Below are 23023 nucleotides of genomic sequence, written 5' to 3' on the forward strand. Positions count from 1 at the left end.
ATTTCTGTGATTTTTAAGTGTTCTCCTAAAAAGCTCTGATAGCTGTCAAGAATATTTTAAAAGATGGCATATTTTCTATAAACCAGACGTAGAAACATCACTGCCACAGGAAGACTGGGAGAATGAGGCTGGCTGACATTGATGTAGCAAATGATTGAAAGAATTGTTAGTTTATGTATACATCTGAGATATATATATATATATGTATAGTGAATATACAGAGCATACATACAGTATATACAGTGTTATATGTTACAATACTTTATGTGCTATTTTTACACTTAGCAAGTTCATAAACAATTGTTAGTATGTGTATCTGATACATAGAGTGTATATACAATGTATATGAAGTACAGTACTTTACATTTAGCAAGTACTTAAAGAATTGTTACTATATATATGTGATATACATGTAGTGTATATACAGTATATATATATACAGTATATATAAAGTACTTTATGTACTATTTTGACATTTAGCAAGTGCTTAAAGAATTCTTAGTATATGTATCTGATATGTATATATCATATATATGTATAATATATATGTATATGCATACACATATGTATATACATATGTATATATTATATATACATATATATGTATATGAGATTGTATATGAGATTTTGTTTTTAAGTAATCCCTATACCCAAAGTGGGGCTCAAACTCATGACCCTGAAATCAAGAGTCACATGCTCTACCCACTGGGCAAGCCTGGTATCCCTCAGGAGGCATACATATATATGTATATATAATATATACACATGTATAATAGTGTGATAGATAATAATTATGTTATAGTATATATCATATATTATGTAATTATTTTATATTATACTATTATATATGAATACACTACTATATATAATATGTATAGTACATACAGAATAATTTGTATAATATACATACAGAGTATATGTTTAATACCTATGTAATATATATATGTATATATAGTGTAGTCATTATTCCTGCTTGGATAGTCTATTAAATATTTTTTTCAATGTTTATTTATTTATTTTGACACGGAGAGGGGCAGGGAGGGGCAGAGAGAAGAAGAGAGAGAATCCCAAGCAGGCTTCGCACAGTCAGCACAGAGCCTGACGCGGGGCTCGACCCCATGAACCATGAGATCATGGCCTGAGCCGAAACCAAGAGGCAGATGCTCAACTGACTGAGCCACCCAGGCGCTCCAAGCCTATTAAATATTTAACAAAGCTGCTTGTGCATTATACATGATGGTGTAGGATTTACTCTTTCAGTTGAATATTGATAAGAAATGTACTTTACTTGGAAAATATTTATATTTCCCATCCTGTCCAATACCTGAGAGGGTAGAACACATTTTGGAAGGAATAATTAAGTAAAATATTGATAATTACCATGCTATTTTCATTGTTCCTCCAGAGTAACTAAAGACTTTTGCAGCCAGAGGCATTTCTTTCCTATTCCTTCTCTCTCTGTCTCACACTCTCTCTTTTCTTCTTTCTTTCCTTCTTTCTCTCTTTCTTTTGCATTTTATTTTTATTTCATTTTTTTCCTTGAGATTTTGTTTTTAAGTAATCCCTATACCCAAAGTGGGGCTCAAACTCATGACCCTGAAATCAAGAGTCACATGCTCTACCCACTGGGCAAGCCTGGTATCCCTCAGGAGGCATTTTAATTTTTTTAAAGCATGTTTATTTTTTAGAAAGAGGGAAAGAGAGAAATAGAGCAGGGGAGGAGAAGAGAGAGAGGGAGACACAGAATCCCACACAGGCTCCAGGGTCACATATAACTTGTTTTGTTTTGTTTATTTATTTATTTAAATATTTATTATTTTTTACATTTTTTATTATTATTTGAGAGAGAGAGAGAGCAGGGGAGGGGCAGAGAGCGAGGGAGACCCAGAATCCGAAGCAGGCTCTGGGCTCCGAGCTGTCAGCCCAGAGCCCGACGCGGGGCTCGAACTCACAGACCGTGAGATCATCAGCCGAGCAGAAATCAACAGTCGGATGCTTAACCAAGGGAGCCACCCAGCCGCCCTGCTAAGTTTCAAATTTGTGAATTGAGATGTCAAAGTACCTGGGTGTCTCTATGGAAAATCCTCCTCAACTTTAACCTGTGATAAACATTTCTTAATTGGAAAGGGGGAGGCAAAGGCAGACTTCCGGCATAAATTGATATGAACACAGCTAAAAAAAAAAAAAAAGAGAGAGAGAGAGCAAAAAAGATAAAGGGTGATCAGCTTGCCGTTACAGCCATGAAGACAGAAAAGGGGAAATACTCGTTAAATACTTGTTAAAGCAACGGGATCTCAGCGTATTCCTAACCAATCTCAGAAAATATGTATCAGTAAATGCCACCAATTATGAGGCAAGAAAATTACATGTTCTCAACATAAGAGAAACACAGGGTTTCCTACGTGGGCAAAAGTCCATCGTCGATATTTTTAACAGTTTGTCCCTGTGGCCAGGAGGGATGCAAAGTCAGTCAACCGGAGTTGAAAATTAGGAATGGGCTGGGGGGCGCCTGGGGGGGCTCAGTCGGTTGAGTGTCCGACTTCAGCTCAGGTCACGATCTCGAGGTTTGGGAGTTCAAGCCCCACATTGGGCTTTGGGCTGACGGTGTGGAGCCTCCTTGGGATTCTCTCTCTCTCCCCCTCTCTCCGTGCCCCCTCCCCGCCACTCATTCTGTCTCCCCCACCCAGGTGCCCTGAATTTCATTTTTTTTTAATGGCCAGAAACAAATAAGACACATCCATTTCTCAAAAAAAAAAAAAAAAAAAAGCCATTCTTTTCCAGAAGAGACAGATACATGGCAATCATCTGCTTATGGCTTTTTATCATGGCCCCTGAGGTGATGCAAGTCCCTGGGTTGCTTGGTTTTTTTTTTTTAAGTCCTCAATATCGAACTCGAACTCAGAACCCCAAGATCAACAGTCGCACACTCCAGGGACGGAGCCAGCCAGGTGCCCAGCAACTGGGTGTCTGATTCCAGGTTTTCTCTTCTGGAAAAGAATGGCTTTTTTTTTTTTTTTTTTGAGAAATGGATGTGTCTTATTTGTTTCTGGCCATTAAAAAAAATAAAATTCAGGGCACCTGGGTGGCGGTAAGCATCTAGCTATTGATTTCGGCTCAGGTCGTGATCTCACGGTTTGTGAGTTCGAGCCCGGACTCAGTTCTGTGCTGACAGCTCAGAGCCTCCTTGGGATTCTCTCTTTGTTTCTCTGCCCCTCCCCTGCTCGTGTGAGCTGTGTACCCAGAGGACGTGTCATGTGTGATCGTGTCCCCAACAGGCAAACCCACGGACACAGATATCAGATTCATGGTGGCCAGGGGCTGAATGGTGGGGGGTGAAAGTGTTGATTCCATCTACCACGGGTGAAATATAGTGCAACATTAGCTCGATATGTGTCCATTAAAGCTACCACTTGGGGTTCAAGGTGCTTTTATGTTGAAACATAAGATACCTAGTTCGCTCTTCCAAAGGTGTTACACTAACATATTTTTTCACCTGGGAATGGGAACAATTTGACCTCTGCGTCATCCTATTTTCGGAATTGCAACATATACGGAAAGTTGCCTGTTCCAGTTTCGCTCTGCGTCCTGATCCTCTCCAGGGAGAGACTTCAGAATCTGCAATTAACCTCCCAGAGGCCCAGGTCAGCGGGTGAAGACAAAAGGGCATAAATAGAAATGATAAGGTTAGATGTTTGCAAAAAATCTCTGCAGGGATATGGAATGTGGAACGGACAACCAGATCCCAGACTTTGGTCCCACACGACTATCCCGAAGGTTTTGCAGAGAATTTCTGGTAAATGTAATCAATGTACTCGCTCTGTAATAAAGATTCTTGCCATTAAAACAAGTAGAACTCAGGGCCACCTGGGTGGCTCAGTCGGTTGAGCGTCCGACTTCGGCTTGGGTCATGATCTCAGGTTCATGAGGTCGAGCCGCATGTCGGGATCTGTGCTGACCGTTAAGAGCCCGGAGCCTGCTTCGGATTCTGTGTCTCCCTCTCTCTCTCTGCCCCTCTCCACCTCATGCCTCTATCTCAAAAGTAAATAAACATTAAGAAAAATTTTTAAGTAAAATTCACAGTCAGATTGTTACAAAATAATTCTTCCGGCCTCCACTCTATCAGGCACAACTACCTGTATCAAATTCCGGGAATCCACACGGATTTCGTACTTTGTCAGTATGTTGCATCCATTATCGTTTCCTGTGACCATCATCTTTCTTATTACGTGGTTGTCATTTAAAATGAGATTTTAGATATCATCGAATTGCTACGATTGATGGATTCTATCTGGAAATGGCTTCTCAAGAGCCTCAGAGAGCCCAGGAGGTTGGAGTATTCCGTATTCCCGGACAGTTAATGACTACAAATTGGATCAGGTTATTGCCCTGCTTGGCGATGTTTTCGTAGGCACTTTCTTCATGAACTAATTGCATAGGCAAGCTCATTGGGAAGCGGGCATAGAAACAAGATAGCCAAGTCAACATTTTATGGATCAAAATCATATTCCCTGGTGAGAATCCACAATTAGGGTAGGTTTTACACGATATGGAAGTCTTGGAAGACGGGACCAGCTTTATCAACGTAAACGTATGGTTAACTTTCCATCATACACAACCGAGCTATGTATTAACACCATGATCTGTGTATGGGGCAAAGACTGCATTTCTAAGAGGTGTGTGTGTGTGTGTGTGTGAGAGAGAGAGAGAGAGAGAGAGAGATTGACAGATTCCATGCCTACATTCTGATGAGCTAAATGTACCCACTGCTTGTTTTCATTATAAGATGCTGTGGGTCAAATATGGAAGTGTAGGATCTATCAATTTGTATCATTATGTATAGGAAGGGCTATGAATTTTCTTTTTCGTTTTTAATCTTTATTTACTTCTGAGGGAGAGAGAGAGAGCAGGGAAGGGGCAGAGAGAGGGAGGCACAGAATTGGAAGCAGGATCTAGGCTCTGAGCTGTCAGCACAGAGTCCGACATGGGATTTGAACTCATGAACCATGAGATCGTGACCTGAGCCGAAGTCGGACGCTTAACCGAATGACCGACCCAGGCAGCTCGAAAGACCCCAAGAAGTGCCCTCCTTAATGCCCATCACCCATCTAGCCCATCCCCCCTCCCCTTCAGGAACCCTCAGTTCGTTTCCCATATTTAAGAGTCTCTTATGGTTTGCCTCCCTCTCTGTTTTTATCTTATTTTTCCTTCCCTTCATAAAGAAATTGGGAAAAGTAGAAAAAAGCAATAAAAAATAGATTCTAGGGGTGCCTGGGTGGCTCAGTCAGTTAAGTGTTTGTCCAACCTTGGCTCAGGTCATGATCTCACGGCTCATGAGTTCAAGCCCCACGTCGGGCTCTGTGCTGACAGCTCAGAGCTTGGAACCTGCTTGGGATTCTGTGTCTCCCTCTCTCTCTCTGCTCCCTCCCCACTCATACTCTGTCTCTCTCTCAAAAATAAACATTAAAAAATTAAAAAATATATATTCCAAATTCAATGAGTTTGGAACCAATGCAAGAAAACTAAATGGACCTTTTGGGAAAGATGGTCTTTCAAGCAGACTGATGGGCAGGGCTGGGGACAAGGAGGGGAGGACACAGACAGGATCTCCAGCAACCTTGGGACACCCCGCTTCCTTCCTGAGAGGGATCTTGGGGAGCACGCAGTGTTATATGGGTACACCTGACCCCCACTTTCAGATCTGCGTGGAGCCTTGGAATCTGGGGCACATTTTCTCGCCTGCAGTCTGCAGCATACCCTGATTCCCAAATCTTGCTCAGCATAGGGAACATATCCCTGGAAAACAGACCCTGCCTGGTGCACAGGGATGTGGAGAATGGGGTTGGCATCACAGCACTCAGCCTCTTCCTGTAAACACAGCCCTTTTCCAGCTGCCCATTGAATCTGAGCTTTTCTAGAAAAAGTGAGTAATAGCATGAATCGATGGGCTGCAGAGTGAGTCCTGTGTCTACGATGCTGGCTTTCATAGGTAACGGAGTTATGAGATCTTTATTCAGGGCAAGCAACACTTTGGTTCTGGGCCAGAGAAAGAAATTGCTATAACTGATATGTCAGGGGTAAAAATGAATGTGTAAGTACAGTGTCGACATCGAAACGCCCCGAGACCCACAGGGAGGGAACAGGGGATTTAAGCCCATGATGATGGGGAAGCTTCAAGGATGTAGGGTTTGCATGAACAGCATGGGGCACTGCAAAGGAGGTAAATGCGACCAGTTGTCCATGAGATGGGACGGGGTGGGGGATCAGCGTGCAAGTGCCATCGGTCAGTTGATGAACGGGTTCCGGCCAGGATACCCTGGGAGACAGGATGAGTGGTGACCCCTTTGGAATATTGTAGGTGTTGATTTGGGCAGTGGGAGATGACGTTATACGGACATGGCTCTAGAGCCTGAGGTCCGTCAGTTAGCTGAGAGTCACTTTAAGCTAAAGGAGAGGACATCATGAAAAATGGATACACAGTGTGCTTGGGTGGCTCAGTCCGTTAAGCATCTGCTTCTTGATTTTGGCTGAGGTCATGGTCTCAGGGTTCGTGAGTTCGAGCCCTGCGTCGGACTCTGCTCTAACACCATGGAACCTGCTTGGGATTCTCCAACCCAGCTAGTAAGGGGAAGAGGCAGAGTTTGAGCCAGGACGGTAAAATTCAAGGCCCTGCTCTTAACTATGTTTTCTTTATCACCGTAAAGATGAACTGGGGACATGGCGGGGGGCAATTTACACAGTGTTTTGTTTATTACCTGTGCACAATTACTAGAAATCTTGCCATGAGCTGTCCAGTGTTTCTACCAGGTCCCAAATTACAGAATTACTGTGTTCTTTAAATTACCAGGAGCTTTGAAAACATCTCAGGGAGTAGCAGTTGTATGCAGGCTTTCTTGAGTTTAGAGTAGACAACCCATCTTTTTAAAAATATTGAAAATTTTACTCAAAGTAATATTTCAGTCCTATTGAATACACTAAAAACAAAAAAGGGAATCAGTACATTGAACACCTGGAACAACGACTGATGTGTTGTGTTAACTAACTGGAATTTAAGTAAAAACTAAAACAAAAAGAAATAAAAAAAAGAGCGGATGTGTGTTGTAAGGGGAACAGAGCCTCCTACGGGTGTCCCCCTTGTGTGTCCGCTGGACAGGTGAGTTCACCTGGGATCCTCAGATGTGTGTTTTCCATATGCCTTCTATGTAAATTGTACCAGCTCTCCACAGCTCCCTCACCTTGGATGTGACTTCCACAATAAGGTCTACGGAAGGGACAGGGGAGGGCGGGATTCCCCATCTCAGCTCTGTCTCTTCATGGCTGAGCATTTTGGGATCACATTCCCCCTCCCCTCGGAGCCTGCAGAGAATTTAAATGAGATAATATGGGGTGCTAATGGGCATGCCCACAAACACCACTGGTTACTGTGGTTTGAAATACATTTCTACTTGCTGGGATGAGCCCCGGGTGTTATATGTAGGGGATGGATCATTGGAATCTACTCCTGAAATTGTACCACTGTGTGCTAACGATCTTGGATATAAATTAAAAAATGAATAGATACTAAAAAAATTTTTTTAAAGGAAAAAAATACGGGCGCCTGGATGGCTCAGTCAGTTAAGCGTCCGACTTCAGTTCAGCTCATGATGTCACAGCTTGTGGGTTCGAGCCCCGTGTCGGACTCTGGGCTGACAGCTTGGAGCCTGGAGCCTGCTTTGGATTCTGTGTCTGTCTCTCTCTCTCTCTGCCCCTCCCCTGCTTATGCTGTGTCTCTGTCTCTCAAAAATAAATAAACATTAAAAATTTTTTTAAATAAAATAAAAGAATAAAAAAAGAAAAAAAAAAGAAAAAATAGACTATATTTCTGTATCTCTCTTCTGTCCCTCCTACAACATAAGCCACTGTGCGGGACAGACATTGGATATCCCTTAGATGCCTCCTTGTGGTTTCCTCCCATATTAGGAAACTCCCCCAAATATCTGTTCCTGACAGATCATAACCGGCACTTACGAAGAGACACCAGACAGGTCGGGTGCTCTGAACACACGGGGTACAGAAGTACACCAGTGCAGCAAGGTCCGGAGGCTCTCGGGGACGTCCTGTTTACTTTTCATAAAAAACATACAAAACTGTCACTGGAGGGAGCTTTTCACTCAGTAGGGAAAATGTCTATTTGGTTATTTAGAGATCTCTCGACTACATTCACTGCTTTTCTTTGTACTGCTTTTCTTTGCACTGTTTTTCTTTGTACCGAGTGACCGAAAAGGCAGGAATACGTGTCTGAATTAATTTAAATACTCAATAATATTTCAATCAGTATAATTCATTTTAATTATGTAATATCATTTATTTATACTTATTTAAGTTTTCTTTTTTTTGAGAGAGAGAGAGACAGAAGCAGTGTGAGTGGGTGAGGGGCAGAGACAGAAGGAGAGAGAGAGAGAATCCCAAGTGGGCTTTGTACTGTCTGCACAGAGCCTGATGCGGGACTCAGACCACGAGATTATGAGCTGAGCTGGGGTCGAGTCAGATGCTTAACTGACTGAGCCACCCGGGCGCCCCATTTATTACTTATTGAATGATATCAATCATTTAATCTGAAATTAATTTTAATACTTTCTTGACCATTAATAGTACTTTAATTGTATTATTTTAGCGATTTGATCATTTAATTCAAGTATTAATTAATCAAAATATCTATTTTATACAATCTCCTATATATTAGAAAATGCTTATGTAATATGGAAATTGTGAAATATGAAATTATAATTATGAAAATCCTTTGTAATGGCATTATTGATGGTATTAATGATTAAAATATTTACTTGTCTGTTTATCTTCTAACATTTTCTAAAATGTACAATTTAGCGGTATTAGGTCCTCCATTCACAAAGCTATGTAAGCATCACCACTACAGAGGAAAACATTTTTAATTGAAGGGAACATTGAAAAAAAAACCGAATATTTTAGGTTTTTTCAAAGTCAAAATTGCATTCGGTGATAATCAAATGCCGCCCTCATTAGCTTTCTAGTTGGTGAGATCTCGTTCGTGTCACACAAAGCCCATTCCTATGAGCCATCAGTGACCACGTGTCATGAATGTCCAAGGCCCATGACCAACGTCTGATTAGGAGGAAGGTGACCTAAGTCCCAACTTGTACCTGAAGTGAAGGACACGGAGGGCAGCTCAAAGTTCTCCTCTTTGGGGTGGCAGGAGCTGGGGTTTGATTTATCCTAGGATAGAAGTCCTAAGTTTGCATAATTCCTTAGGCCCAAGAGAAAGACGGCAGGATGTTGGAGAACATTCCATGCCTTGCCTCCCCCACACTGTAAGTTGTTGAAATTATCTCTGGGGAATACAATGGTCTACATGCTGCGTGCATATGAAGACATTTCTTCACAGATAAAAGCGGGATCGCCCACAGCGAGTGGCCTTATTAGGAGGTGAGATTTCCCAAGTGTCCCTTGACCTGCCTGGGAAGTTTTATTCAGAAAAAGGGCCATGAAAAAGTTTATTTTGAAAATCACACCCCACTAAGAAACGAGCGTATTTCCCAGAAAAGTGCTTCAGTGTTTGGGTTTACAAAGAGATGTATAAATTTATTTCTTGGTCTTATATTGGACACTGTTTTATGTGTTTCATCTTGCTTCAGGATACATTAAAAAGTAATGAATGCCTTTAAAAATTCGAATGTAGTGAATTAAAAGACACTGGAATTGTATAGCTATTGACTTTTAGCTTTTATGTGCTGATTCCCGGCAATTAAACTTTCCTCATTTGACCCTGTTCTAAAGGATTAAACAATGAAATGTAATTGTGTGAAAACGTTATAACATTAAAATACACAGAAAATATCAAATTATTAAGATATGTTTCATATTTTCTGAAGTTGCTTTTTTCCCTAAAGTATACTAAAATCTATTAAAAGGAAAAGATATAACACAAATTCTAGTTCCTACATATTAAATCTTATAACTTGAATTATTTAAGTAAATTTGTGAGTTTCAATCTATGTTTTCGAAATGAAACTTCATCTACCATTTAACCTTCTCCTGGTGGCTAAAATAAGGAATAATAATATATATTATGTGTATATATTATAACATATAGGTTATATATTATGTATATACAACATATACTTTATATAGTATATATACTAGTAAACAATATTAAAAAACCATTATATCGTGTGATACATATATGTATTATGCATGTATGCATGTATCCTTATGCATATATTGTTATGCAAATACATATGCACAGCATTATGCATATACAAATACGTCTTATATCATTATATCACTATGCATATAGATATACACACCATTATGTACATATGCAAACACATATCATCATGCACACACATACAGCACCATTATGCATATATAAATACCTACAACATGCAAATACGTATATGCACATATGTATCAAACCTTTGATATGAAATATAAATGTTTAAATATTGAGATCGCTATATATGTCTAGCACTGCGTGCATATACACATTTTCCATGTAATACATATGGAACTACACATGTATGACTTTTTGAAATATTGTTCTTTGCTTACTGTAACACATTTGTTGGTGGCCTTGCCAGCTTTCGTGAACACCCCATGAATCAGGGACAACATCTGGAGCCACAATTTGGACGACGCAGAGAAGAGATTAGCGCATGCTTGGCGGTGCTGGGGAATGATGTTTTTCACTCAACAATCTTCTGCATCAGGACTTGGCAAGCTTTTTCTGTAAAGAGCCAGAGAGTAAATATTGTCAGCTTCAGCCTAGGAGGTAAAATCGAGGATATTACGTGGGTGTTTATACAGCCTTTTGTGGTGCAGCCATCTACCGGTGGAAAAGCCGTTCCTAGCCATGGCTTGCACACGCTCATTCTGTAGTCGCTCTGGGAGGAAGTGTTTGAGAAATTAATGCATTTTTTCACTCACAGAAGCAATTCTGCAGCTCAAATCTGTCCACGCCTCAAAGCAGCGTCTGCCTTAGCAAGAGCAAGGTTGTAACCCACAGACCTTGGGGGCATTAGCATAAGTCACCTTCGAGTTCAGGAACATAGGTCAATTCTTGGGGAAGTTTCTGGGGACATGAAAGGTGTTAGTTGTGGGAACAGATAGTTCAGGCTGCATTTAGTCTCTGCCAGAGGTGAGACCTAGATCTTGCATGACAGGGTGTCCAATGTGTCCCTTATTAACTCTGTGTGTTTATTGGTTGACTTGTGTCTGTGATACAGGAGACCCTCGGCAGTAGGGGCCCCAGGTCAGGGACCTGCACTGTCCAGGTGTGTTGACTGTACTGCATGAAGGGGTTTAGGAGCATAAACCACAGTTACAAATATTCTTGTGTCACTGTTCCCTGGCTCTTAATTGTGTCTAAATTTCTGCTTCACGCATTAAACAAAAAACAAAAAACAAAAAACAATATCTAAAATGAGACACCACGGGGCACCTGGGTGGTTCAGTCGGTTAAGCGTCCGGCTTCGGCTCGGGTCATGATCTCATGGTTTGTGAGGTTGAGCCCCGCGTCAGGCTCTGTGCTGACAGCTCGGAAGCTGGGGCCTGCTTCGGATTCTGTGTCTCCTTGTCTCTCTGCCCCTCCCCTGCTCATTCTCTGTCTCTCCCTGTCTCAAAAATAAATACACATTAAAAAAAATAATAAATAAATAAAATGAGACAGGACTCCCTCATGGTAGTTCTGAAGAGTAATGAGATAGCACGAGAGCCTTTTTCTGTCCCCGAGCAAAGAGGACCTGTGACTTCACATAAGTTTTGGAGATTGAGAATGTCAAGGAGGCAGCAGCAAAGTAAGAGTTGATATTCCACAGTGAGATTCAGGGAGATTTCCAGAGAGGAGAGAGCAATGAACTTGGGGGCTGGTTCCCATATCAACTCCTGGTATCTAGGAAGCCCTCAGTGGATGTTTTCCCAATCAATCCATCAATCAAATATCCATCAGTCAATGCATGATAGATAAGACCGTAGATGTAATCTCACTGGTAAACGTGCAATCGCATAAATGATTCAAGCGGGGGAAATGCACATTGATCTATACTCCAGGACATGATATTTATTGGTGGCGTGAATTGGTGTCTGGAAGGTTGTGCCGTGGCCTTGGTGAGGAGCCAAAAAGCTATGAGATTTGGCATTGCCAGAGAGGGGGAAGAGGGGCAGATATAAGTGGGTTTTAGGGGTGAGCTGATTTCCCAGGGCCGGGCCATAACAAAGTACCACAATCAAGGTGTCCTGCTTCCCCCTTCTCATAAGAGCACCGGTCATATGGGGTTAGGGGCCACCCTATTCTGGTATGACCTTATCCTAGATTCTACCTGCAATGACCCAATTTCCAAATAAGGTCACATTCTGAAGCCCTGGGGTTGGGACCTCGGCATATATTTTTTGCGGGAAAGCACACAGAGAGGGTAACCAACCACACCTTTTGGTAAATAACACGGCATGAAAAAAGAACCGATTTCAATGAGTCACAAGTGGTCCCGAAGCCTCTTAGTGGGGTCTAGATGGCCTTGATCTTAACTGAAAAGGAAAAGAGCAGGACAACCTTATGGCTTGAACCCACTGGGTTTATAATGCCTGGGAGTTATTGAGGAAAGATTTGGCTACAGGCAGTTGGACATAGGAGAACTCACGTGTGCGGTGTGATCCGGTCAATAGAACGGATTTACCTCCTCCAGGAAGTGCGTTATTGCACGGCACAGAGGTAGGATAACAACGTGAGGCTGACTTATGTGCTGCTGGGAACGTCTCCAAGGCACACAGGTGTTTGTGACCAAAGCAGTGTGCGTGATGATGTGCAGAATGTATTAACATCCTCGTAAAAACAAGATGTGTGTGCAAGGTACAGTACGGACTGGCTTGTGTATTTGCAGAAAGTCCTGGGATGAAAATACAAGATGGTAAAAGCCTAAGCAGAGTTTTGGAGGTGTACTGAACACCACTTTGACCCCCTGGAATTCAGCACTGTGTTATGGTATTATTTTAAAACAGACAGCTGGTTTGAATGTGGGTATTGGCCTTGCATTTGGGTTGACACGTCATGGAATGGTTGCTCTGAGCGTTTCTGCACATCACTGTGTGGTGTTTCGCAGGTGGAGGCTGAGATAGAATCATTCGGGGGCAAGGTGTGTGGAGGCCAGTTTCCCTATCGTGACATGTCTGACTTCAGTCCATGATGCACAGAGTCTAACCATATGGCATGGTGTCTCTCCTGGAAGGAAAGGAGACAGATAAGCTCTTGGAACCAACACCCAGCATTGCAACGGGTGAACCCTGTTAACAGAAGAGAGAACAATAATGTGAACGGTCCAGAAAATATACTGAGAAGTAATATTGCTTGTGTGGGTAACAGCTTTTGAGCTGTGAGTGGTTCTCTTCCGACTTGGCTATTTAATGATCCACGTTGCTCTTTACATGCAAGAGAGACAGACCATTAGCACACCCTGTTGGGAAGTGAGGATACAGAGAGGTCCAATTTTACAGCACATTGGTTTTCAGCCAGGACGGCCAATGTGACAGTGGGCTTTACGGGAGTCATTTATCTTCGAGGCTTTCTTGGAGCTGGTCCATAACTGCATAGACTTGGTTTAGCCATGCAAGCCGTCAAAGGCGCTGGCATCTCCAATGCCTCTGGAAAGTGTACTATAGTAAATGCAATTTAAGAGGCTGTCTGACAACTTCCTGAGTAGATGCTCCGTGAGAGCGCGGCGCTCACTCCTGCAAAAGAAGAACTCAAGAATGTCGTGCCTTCGTTATGGTGAGGCCGAGAACCGACGGTGATATCATTTGGATTGGGTGTAGTGAACAAGCACATGCGAGTTTTATTTGCCCAAAGTTACCATTTCTCACCGTGGTTTTAATTTAAATGTATGCTTAAAAAACAAAGTCTTGGGGCGCCTGGGTGGCTCAGTCAGTTAAGCGGCCGACTTCGGCTCAGGTCATGATCTCGTGGTCCGTGAGTTCGAGCCCCGCGTCAGGCTCTGTGCTGACCGCTCAGAGCCTGGAGCCTGTTTCGGATTCTATGTCTCCCTCTCTCTGACCCTCCCCCGTTCATGCTTTGTCTCTCTCTGTCTCAAAAATAAAAACGTTAAAAAAAAATTTTTTTTAAAAAACGAAGTCTTTAAATAGCAGGAAAGGAAGGCATATTAAAGATGTACATCATGTGTCTAAGAACATAGGCAATCCCCCCACTCATTTACAGGTGTGGATTACAGATGCATCTGAAGTTTGAAAGGCATACAAACAGGGCAGAAATTTGACTTCTCCAAGACCCGGCCGTTACCAGAAGCAGAAGGCAGGGGGTGACAGGAGATTGCAGAGGTGGAAACACGCAGGGTAGGCTTCTGATAGACTTTGAATTGAAGATTATATAGGCCCCTCGTGTTCTACCGACATTTGTATGAGGAAGCACTCCATGGTCTAGTGAGGAATCCAAGCCACAGATGGGATAAATCGCCAGGTAAATCTCTTAGCATTTCATATTATGATCTTGTTTCTAAACCACCGCTGTTCACACTGTTTATGGATTTCTTCGGTTAAATCTCAAAATTAACCCCAAGTGCAAACCCACAAAAAAACCCCACCCACAATGAACAAATATTAAGAAGTTTATGTTCTTGACAGTTTTTAGATGTTTATTTGTTTTCAGAGGGCTGGAAGGGCAGAGAGAGAGAGAATCCCAAGCAGGGTCCGTGCTGTGAATGCAGAGCCCGATATGGGGCTCCAAATCATGAACCGTGAGATCATGACCTGAGCCAAAATCAAGAGCCAGACGTTCAACTGAATGAGCCACCCAAGAGCCCCTAAAACGTATTCCATATATATATATATATATATATATATATTCCATATATATATATATATATATTCCATATATATATATATGGACCTTGTCCGTAATAATGGAAGGATAATTAATGGAGGGCATATTACAACATATGCTACTTTTGGGGTCGTGGTGTGGGTTGAATTATGTTTCCCCCAAAAAAGATATGTGAAATCCTAACATCCTTACCCCCAGTCCTCGTGAATTCAATTTTATTTGGAAATAAGGTCTTCATTTAATAATGAAGTTAAGATGCCTTCATTAGGGTTGACTCTAATCCAATATGATTTATAAAAAAGGGAATTTTAGACATAAAGACAAATTTCGGAGAGAAATATCATTAGGCTTATCATTAGGCTTTGTGGAGGGTGTTATATATTCCTCAACTAGTAAGAGTTTTGCGAATGTGCCAAAATCCAGTGAAATCAAAACAAAAAACAAAACACGCTAATGAATGGACAATTAAGACTTGGAATCACATTCCGAAGTAATTCTCCATTTCTGTCAGTATTCATTAGAATTAAATTTTAACGTGGGCTCCAGCCTGACTCGGAAGGTACAAAGGAATGCTTCCTGGCTGGGTCGCGTGGAGGAAAAGGCTGGCATCGTCCCCCCGAAGGTGGCAGAAGGTAGGAGACCTCAGAGACTGTTTACAGGGAACGTATTTCCACACTCCCCGTCGCTGCATAATTCAAACCCACTCTGCTCAATTGGATATTTTAATCTTTAAAGTGAAGAGGAAAAATATAACCTTTTAGAAGCAAATCTTGAGGTGGGAACGTTAACGTGTTTGCCTGAAAAGCCATCCATTTTTGCTGCGGCAGGCAATTTGTGGTGGGAAATCATTTTCATCTCAGCCGGGAGATTGGAAAATAAACGTGTCAATGGGGGTTTTTCACAGGGAGTTCTAGAGGTGGGAGGCGGCCGTGGTGGGAAACAGGATGATATTTTGTCACCCGGACCTCATCTGCATGGGATGTGTTTTGGGCTTTGTGACCTGAAGCTCTGTGGCTTGTGTCTGAATCAACACCAATCTTCCAACAAATTTAAATTCCAGTTTTGCGCAAACATTTTTCTTAAATGGGCCCAAATTGCTCTAAACTGTTCAAATATAAATGGTAATCAGTTTATTTCAATGTGAAAGGAGTTAGTGTTGACCTGTAGGCATCCCAGCTTCGAGGGCTGTTATCAGAACACAACTGTGAGTCCACTGAAGGTCGGTAAGGCTGGCGATTTTGGTCACTACAGTGTGAGACACGGTGCCATTTGGTGGATCTCTTCCTGGAGGTATCCATTCGCCTATGTGTAAATGGAATGAATACTACTTTCCCTGCTGGGCTCAGTGCGTGTGCATAATTTGCTGTGGCACAAAGATTTCTCTAACGTCATGTAGAAACCTCTTTCGTACCCACCTTACTAATTAACGGTCTGAAATATGTTGAGAACATAGGTCCTAGTCAAGCTTTGAGAAGCACTCTGGTGTCTCCAGGGCATGGCTCTCAGGCTTTTAACCAGGATGGTCTTTGAGCTCACAAACATCTACCTGGGGAAAGTGAACGTCACCAGCAGGTGGGTTTGCATGGAGGGTCCTGCGTAGGGGGAAGTAGGAAGACGTTACTGTCAACCTGCAGACTCTTTGATCCCCAGGGCAAGCCGTTTCACGGTTTTCTAAGATTTAACGGTCTTCGTTGTAAAACAAAACAAAACAAAACAGAACAAAACCAAAAGCAGGTATAGTATCAGGATGTGCCTTAGACAGCTGAATGGCTACCATGATATGTTATTATTTGAGACCGCTCTTCTGAATTCATTGAGGAGAGAGATGGTCAGGATGAGTCAAGGGCTCTTCTGAGACACATGTGTAAATGTGCTGCCCACCAGGACTGAAGTTCAAGTTAACGCTAACTAGCCGGGGAGGATCCGGAACTTTCCGACCAAGAGCCGATTCCAAGGCTGAATCATCTTCACAGCAGGTACGGGACAGAACAACTCTCTCTCTCTCCTTCTCAAGTGGAGATAAGAATGGGCAGATAACAGTATTCCAAATTTCTGAAAACTAAAACCTTCCTCTTGTGTATGTGTGCGTGTGCCTAAGACTTAAGTTTTTTTTTGTAAACCAGGGTTTTGGGGGTACATGGGCGACTCAGCTGATTGAGCATCTGACTCTTGATTTGGGCTCAGCGTGGGGCTCCGTGCTGAGTGTGGATCCTGCTTACAATTCTCTTTCTCCTCCCTCTGCCCCTCTCCCCTGCTCACACTGGTGCTCTCTCTCTCTCAAAATAAAAAATAAATAAAATCAAAAAGTAAAATCTTAAGGAAAAAAAAGCAGGATTGGGTTCACTGCAAAAATTGCAAGGGAGGTACGGAGAGCTGCTATGTTCCTCCTTCTGCCCCACATGCCCACGGCGTCCCCCGTTACCAACTTTTCTCACCACGCGGTGCTTTTTTTAAACAGGGATGAACCTACACCGACAGCTTAGAATACCCCAAGTCCTAGTTTACATCAGGATTCACGCTTGCTGTGCCTTCTGTGGGTTTGACAGATGTATGATACGCATCTGTTCTGTCTGTCCATCTGCTGTCCCCCCGTCCCTGGAGACCCCCAATCAATCTGTTTACCATCTCCATAGTTCTGCCTTGTCCAGGATGTTGGACTTGGAACCTGTCTCCTCGTGTTCTGAATTTTTTTCCCTTCCAAGATTTTATTTAAATCCAAGCTAGTTGACCTAGAGTGTAGGGTTAGTCTGAGGATCCTAATATTTTGAAGGAGAAATGATTGAAAGCATGGAGGCAAAGACAGGACCAGGAAATGCCTTGAACACAGGTGTCCTTTTATATTAAAAAATGTTTTCAGGGGCACCTGGGTGGCTCAGTCAGTTAAGCATCTGACTTCGGCTCAGGTCATGGTCTCACGGTTCATGGGTTCGAGCCCCACATGGGGCTCTGTGCTGACGGCCTGGAGCCTGCTTCCGATTCTGCCTTTCCCTCTCTCTCTGCTCTTCCCCCACTGAAGCTCTGTCTCTCTGTCTTGCAAAAATAAATACGCATTAAAAAATGTTTTCAGGGGCGCCTGGGTGGCTCAGTCGGTTGAGTGTCCGACTTCGGCTCAGGTCATGATCTCACGGTTCGTGAGTTCAAGCCCCACGTCGGGCTCTGTGCTGAGAGCTCAGAGCCTGGAGCCTGTTTCAGATTCTGTGTCTCCCTGTCTCTCTCTGACCCTCCCCCATTCATGCTCTGTCTCTCTGTCTCAAAAATGAATAAACGTTAAAAAAAATGTTTTCATATCCACAGTGACTAGCACAATGTATGGTATCTATTAGACATTTCACATACAGTTAATAAAAAATATTGTATGGCAAAGTGGTGTGGGAATTGGAGAATGTTTCAAAACTCCACACATTTGTAAAGACGTATGCAATATCGTACAGAGTCTGTCCCACCTCTGCTGTGAATAGAAAGGCTGTTCTTTATGACGTGAAACGTGAGACATTCAGGAACAGGTCCTTCCAATATGTACTGTTTTGCCAGTGGCTGTCCAACGCAGCTTTCTAATTCACCAGATTCATTGCTCTTGTCATCACAGACATGATGATTTTTCATTAGCGCCTTCACCAAGGTCTACGTGTGAACATAGCACTTAGTTAACTCATGAGAAGCTGGAAATGGGTGCCTTCCCGTTCGACTGTTTGCCAGGATGAGTACACGATTGGCATGTGATCGTGGGGTTCGCAAACATCTGTCTCGTTTGAGATCACACGGTACCTACCGTTGGCTGTTGGGTCAGTGACCAAGACTCCTTTCCAGATCGTCACCACAGTTAGGATAAAGTAGCAAGGGCTTCTGACTGTCGAGCACATTTGACACTTAGGTAAGCATTCCGCTTGGTAATATAAAATGCATCAGTCCTTTTAAACAGATGGCCTGGGAGAATGTCTCTGAGTTTACATTCGAAAAAATACGTTCCCTGCAAAGTTCCCAGGCACATTTCCCAAAGTGGGAAGATACCGGAACTGAACTGACAGGCAACAGAGGTCTCCCGTCCCTGCCTTACGATCGCTTTGGAGCCTGGCTCCCAGCCACGTCCGTGATCTCTCCCGAGACAGACCCGATGAAGCAGATGAACCTGGCACTGAACCCCAAAACAGCAGAGGCCTGTGAGAGTGGGGGCTTTCCCCAGTCAACAACATTATGCAAAACGCACCCTTGGATCCCATAGGCACGTACGGAAAATTAAGGGTCAACATGTCAGTGGAAACGGCACAGGCACCTTGACCAAGCACGATGCATGTAAAAGAAGGAGGGACTGGACACCCAGGGCCCCTAAAGCAAAGAGCTCTATCAAACAAGCATGTCTATCAAAGCACATGCACACCGTGTGTGATGAGCACCCTGCCCGGCTCATCTCCGTTTTAATGGCAGAGGGAGCTCACTGGCACCAGGGGATCTGGCACCTGCAGTTTGCTGCTGTCTCCTGTTCACCAGACGGAAAGGTCCCCCTTCCCCCATTTGTCTCCCCTGAGAACTCTCACCCGCCCTTCAAGGCTCAGCAAATATATGAGCTTCCCAGGGAAACGTTTTGTGAAATTTGGTGTCCCACAGGTGGTTACGTGGCTCTGCCAAACTGTGACCCATAGCGTGCTGTGTCTTTTGCATGTCAGAGCCTGTAACTCCTGCCCTGAGACAGCAGTCTCCCTGCAATGCAGGTAGGAACAGCCCCAGCCTCCCCCCCGACCCCCTTCCTGTGCATGGGAGAAGCTCCCCTTTTCCTGGCCGCCATCATGAATCTCCCTATGTTTCGGGTGTGCCCTGGGACCAACTTGGCTCTTGGAGAGCTTGCACAGGTACGAGGTGTTGGGCCCCTTCATGGTACATTGAGGAGCGTTGAGTCTGGCCTGTACCCACTGGTTGCTCAGAGCTAATGACACACAAGTGCATGCTTGTTTCATTGAAGCACAATTCACGTAAAATTAACGGGTCAAAGTGTGCAACTCAGCGGCACACTGAGTGTGCTCACCAGAGTGTGCCATGTCACCACGGTCTGGTCCCAGGACGTTTTTATCCGGCTCCAGAGGAAACACGGTGCGTGCTAACCAGATGCTCTGTATTTCCCCACCTCCCGCAGCCCCTGGAGACCACGACTCTGCTTTCTGTGTCCGGGTCTGCCCGTTCCGGACAGTTCTTATCAATGGATGTACGGCGGGTTCGTTTTAGCACAATAATTCCATGAAGGATCAGGCCACTGTGCCGATAACTGTACCGTAGAGTGAAATGCAGGTTCTGAGACCTCAGAAACAGAGAAGCCACCCGCGATGCAGGAAAACTTGAGATCCGCACCATTAACTGATTGTGGGACATGACCAGGCCCGCCATCGATATTCCCGCCAGCCTGAGCAATACATATACCATGTTGGCTTCTCGTGTTCAAAAATCATCAGATATTGTTGCCTGAAGGTGGGAAAACGAGCAACGAATTCTTCCTCTTGTATGTTCTTGGGTCGGCTCGCGTCTTGGGTCAGATGCTCGCGTCTGTTTCTGATTTCTGCCTTTCCTTTGGCTTCCTTTAAACCCCAAGTACTGAACAAAGACGTATCCTCCAAGGAAGGTGTTTCATTGGGAGGGACGTTGTATAGCTATGTTCTCACACTGGCAAAGTCCCAATCAGGCAGGTGTCTCTTGGGTCGTCTTTGCACTTTGCCAGGTTTGAAAAGAGGGAACCAACCCACAGGCAGGTTTACCATACAACACAGAGAAGTTTCTTCAAGAAGTTTCCTTAATGCGAGCACAGCAATGATGCATTATTTCACAAGGGTAAGGCTTTCTTTACGGGGAAAAAATCCCCTTGGGGTGCCTGGGTGGCTCAGTCAGTTAAGCCACCGACTCTTGACTTCGGCTCAGGTCATGATCTCACAGTTCGTGAGTTTGGGCCCCGTATGGTGCTCTGTGCAGACAGCTCTGAGCCTGCTTGGGATTCTCTCTCTCTCTCTCTCTCTCTCTGCCCCTCCTCTGTTTACACACTCTCTCTCAAAATAAACAAATAAACATTAAAAAAAGAAAAAAAAACCCACCTGGAATGTGGAACTTTGTATGCAGAGGACAATAATGTCGAGCCGTGAGCTTATCTGTATTTTGATTTAGCCAAGCACCAAGTGTTTGCAGGGACAGGAAGAAAAAGTAATCTAAACAATAAAAAATATCAAGTTGACCTTTTACTGAGTACCCATCTCTGCAGCCCAAGGCAACAAGCTACATGGAGTTTCTTTTCATTAAACGAAATTATTCTATCGTATGAAACCGTCACCTTCGTATTCATTTAACCTTTCTGATGGTTTTCTTGCCTGGGAGGCGTGCAAGAGGAAATGCCGAATGCAGAGAAAAAGGAAGAGGTTTTAAAACTTCAACATAAAGCAACTGGCAGAGGGGTTTGATGTTCCTGTGGACGGGCCAAGAGCCCAGTCATGGTATGGTGGAAAGCATGGCTTTCTCCACCCTAAAACGAATGATGGCTTGGCAGTGTAAAGACTCTTAAAATAATGGTCCTCCTATGCTTTGGACAGAGGGTCTCCACTGCGTTGCACTCAACAGCTGAGACGCTAGAGGTCTTTCAGTGTTTTTAAAACAATGAATACACTGACTTTCCCTGTGAAAGTGGTTCGCCCATAGTGTTGAGTCATGGATCTCAGTCTGCCTGTTGTTAGTTGGCACGAGAGGGTGCCTGCGGTAGAGACGACCACAGTCACAACAGCTTCCCCCAACAAGAATCCATTTCTTGCTAACCTCATAGTCTACACCAGGGGTTATTGCCCACACTGGGGAGAAACAGGTGCTCTTTCAAAGACTAAAAGGGGGCTTTACCTGTGCAAGGCAGGTAGAGGTGACCCTGGCCATTGGGGCTTTGCCATCAGACAGGATGAACGTAGCTTGCCAATGGCACCCACTGGTCTTGCCCAAAGCCCACTGACGAGAATTAACCCCGTGGTTAATTCTCGTAAAGGTGGAGATGTGATGGGAATTCTAGATGGTGACAAGGAACAGGAGACCAGGCGATACTGTAGGGCCAAGCAGCCAATCTCCGCCACAATTATGCGCAGTGACTGGCCGCATGTAACGCAACATTGGGCGTATTTTGCTTTTATCTGCCTATCACAGTGAGATGGGAAAGGGAGTCCCTTCTACCCATTGCTTTCCACCTCAACGGTGAGTGTAGGACTCATTGGTCATGACCCCCACAGCTCACCCCTGCTCCCGCAATCCTATTAAATATCTCTGCTGGATTTCTCTCCCCCTAACTGGAACCCAGCCTCGTGGCAGCCCAAAGGTTGGTATTTCTGTGAGATACAAATGGGTATCTGTGAAGCCCTATTTGCCCTCAGAAACCAATGTTTATGATCACTGAAAGAGGAGGAAGAGGCCAAAAGAGGAAAAGATACGTTTTTCATAAAGATGGGTTCTCCAATGTGGCAGGAAAATGCCCCATGTAGGACTCTGGGCTGACAGTGTGGAGCCTGCTTGGGATTCTCTCTCTCTCCGTCTCTCTTTCTCTCTTTCTCTCTGCCCCTCCCTCACCTTGTCTCTGCCTCTCAAAATAAATTAAAAACTTAAAAAAAAAAGAATAAGGTTTCAAGGAAACTGCAGTTGAAGAGTTTTTATGAAGACCCTTATATTTAAATTGATTTACTTATATACAATGTGTCTATAATATATAACATGTATGTAATATATATGTATTACATATTTATATATAGTATGTATGTATGTATTATATATAATGTACATAGACATGTGTATAATATATACTATATATGTAATATATCTCTTACGTACATACAACTAATACATAGGATAGAAGTATGTTAATTTATTTGCTATGTTTAGATAATGTAATGTATAATAAATGATAAACATATATTATGTGTAATATGATTATATTAAATAATGGTTATAGGCACACCTGGGTGGGTCAGTCACTTAAGTGTCTATCTCTTGATTTCAGCTCAGGTCATGATCTCTCACTTCCTGAGCTCGAACCCCCCGCGTTGGGTTCTGTGTTGCTAGTGTGGAGCCTGCTTGGTATTCTCTGTCTCTTTTTCTCTCTCTGCCCCTCCCCCACTTGCTCTCTGTCTCCCTCAAAATAAATAAATAAACTTAAAAATAAAGAAGTAAATAATCATTATAACATCATGTTAT

The 23023-nt window shown here is 43.4% G+C and overlaps 1 long non-coding RNA gene across 5 annotated transcripts in view; it reads right to left on the reverse strand.

Annotated features, from left to right (window-relative positions):
• LOC131503089 (uncharacterized) overlaps positions 1 to 23023 on the reverse strand; it is a 268387-nt gene that overhangs the window by 15053 nt on the left and 230311 nt on the right. For all 5 annotated transcript variants that reach the window (XR_009257310.1, XR_009257307.1, XR_009257306.1 and 2 more), the window contains one exon: positions 10564 to 10738. This is a non-coding gene — a long non-coding RNA (uncharacterized LOC131503089). The remainder of the gene's footprint in view (positions 1 to 10563; positions 10739 to 23023) is intronic.

This window comes from Neofelis nebulosa, chromosome X, assembly GCF_028018385.1.
Source record: "Neofelis nebulosa isolate mNeoNeb1 chromosome X, mNeoNeb1.pri, whole genome shotgun sequence".
Lineage (NCBI taxonomy): Eukaryota > Metazoa > Chordata > Mammalia > Carnivora > Felidae > Neofelis > Neofelis nebulosa.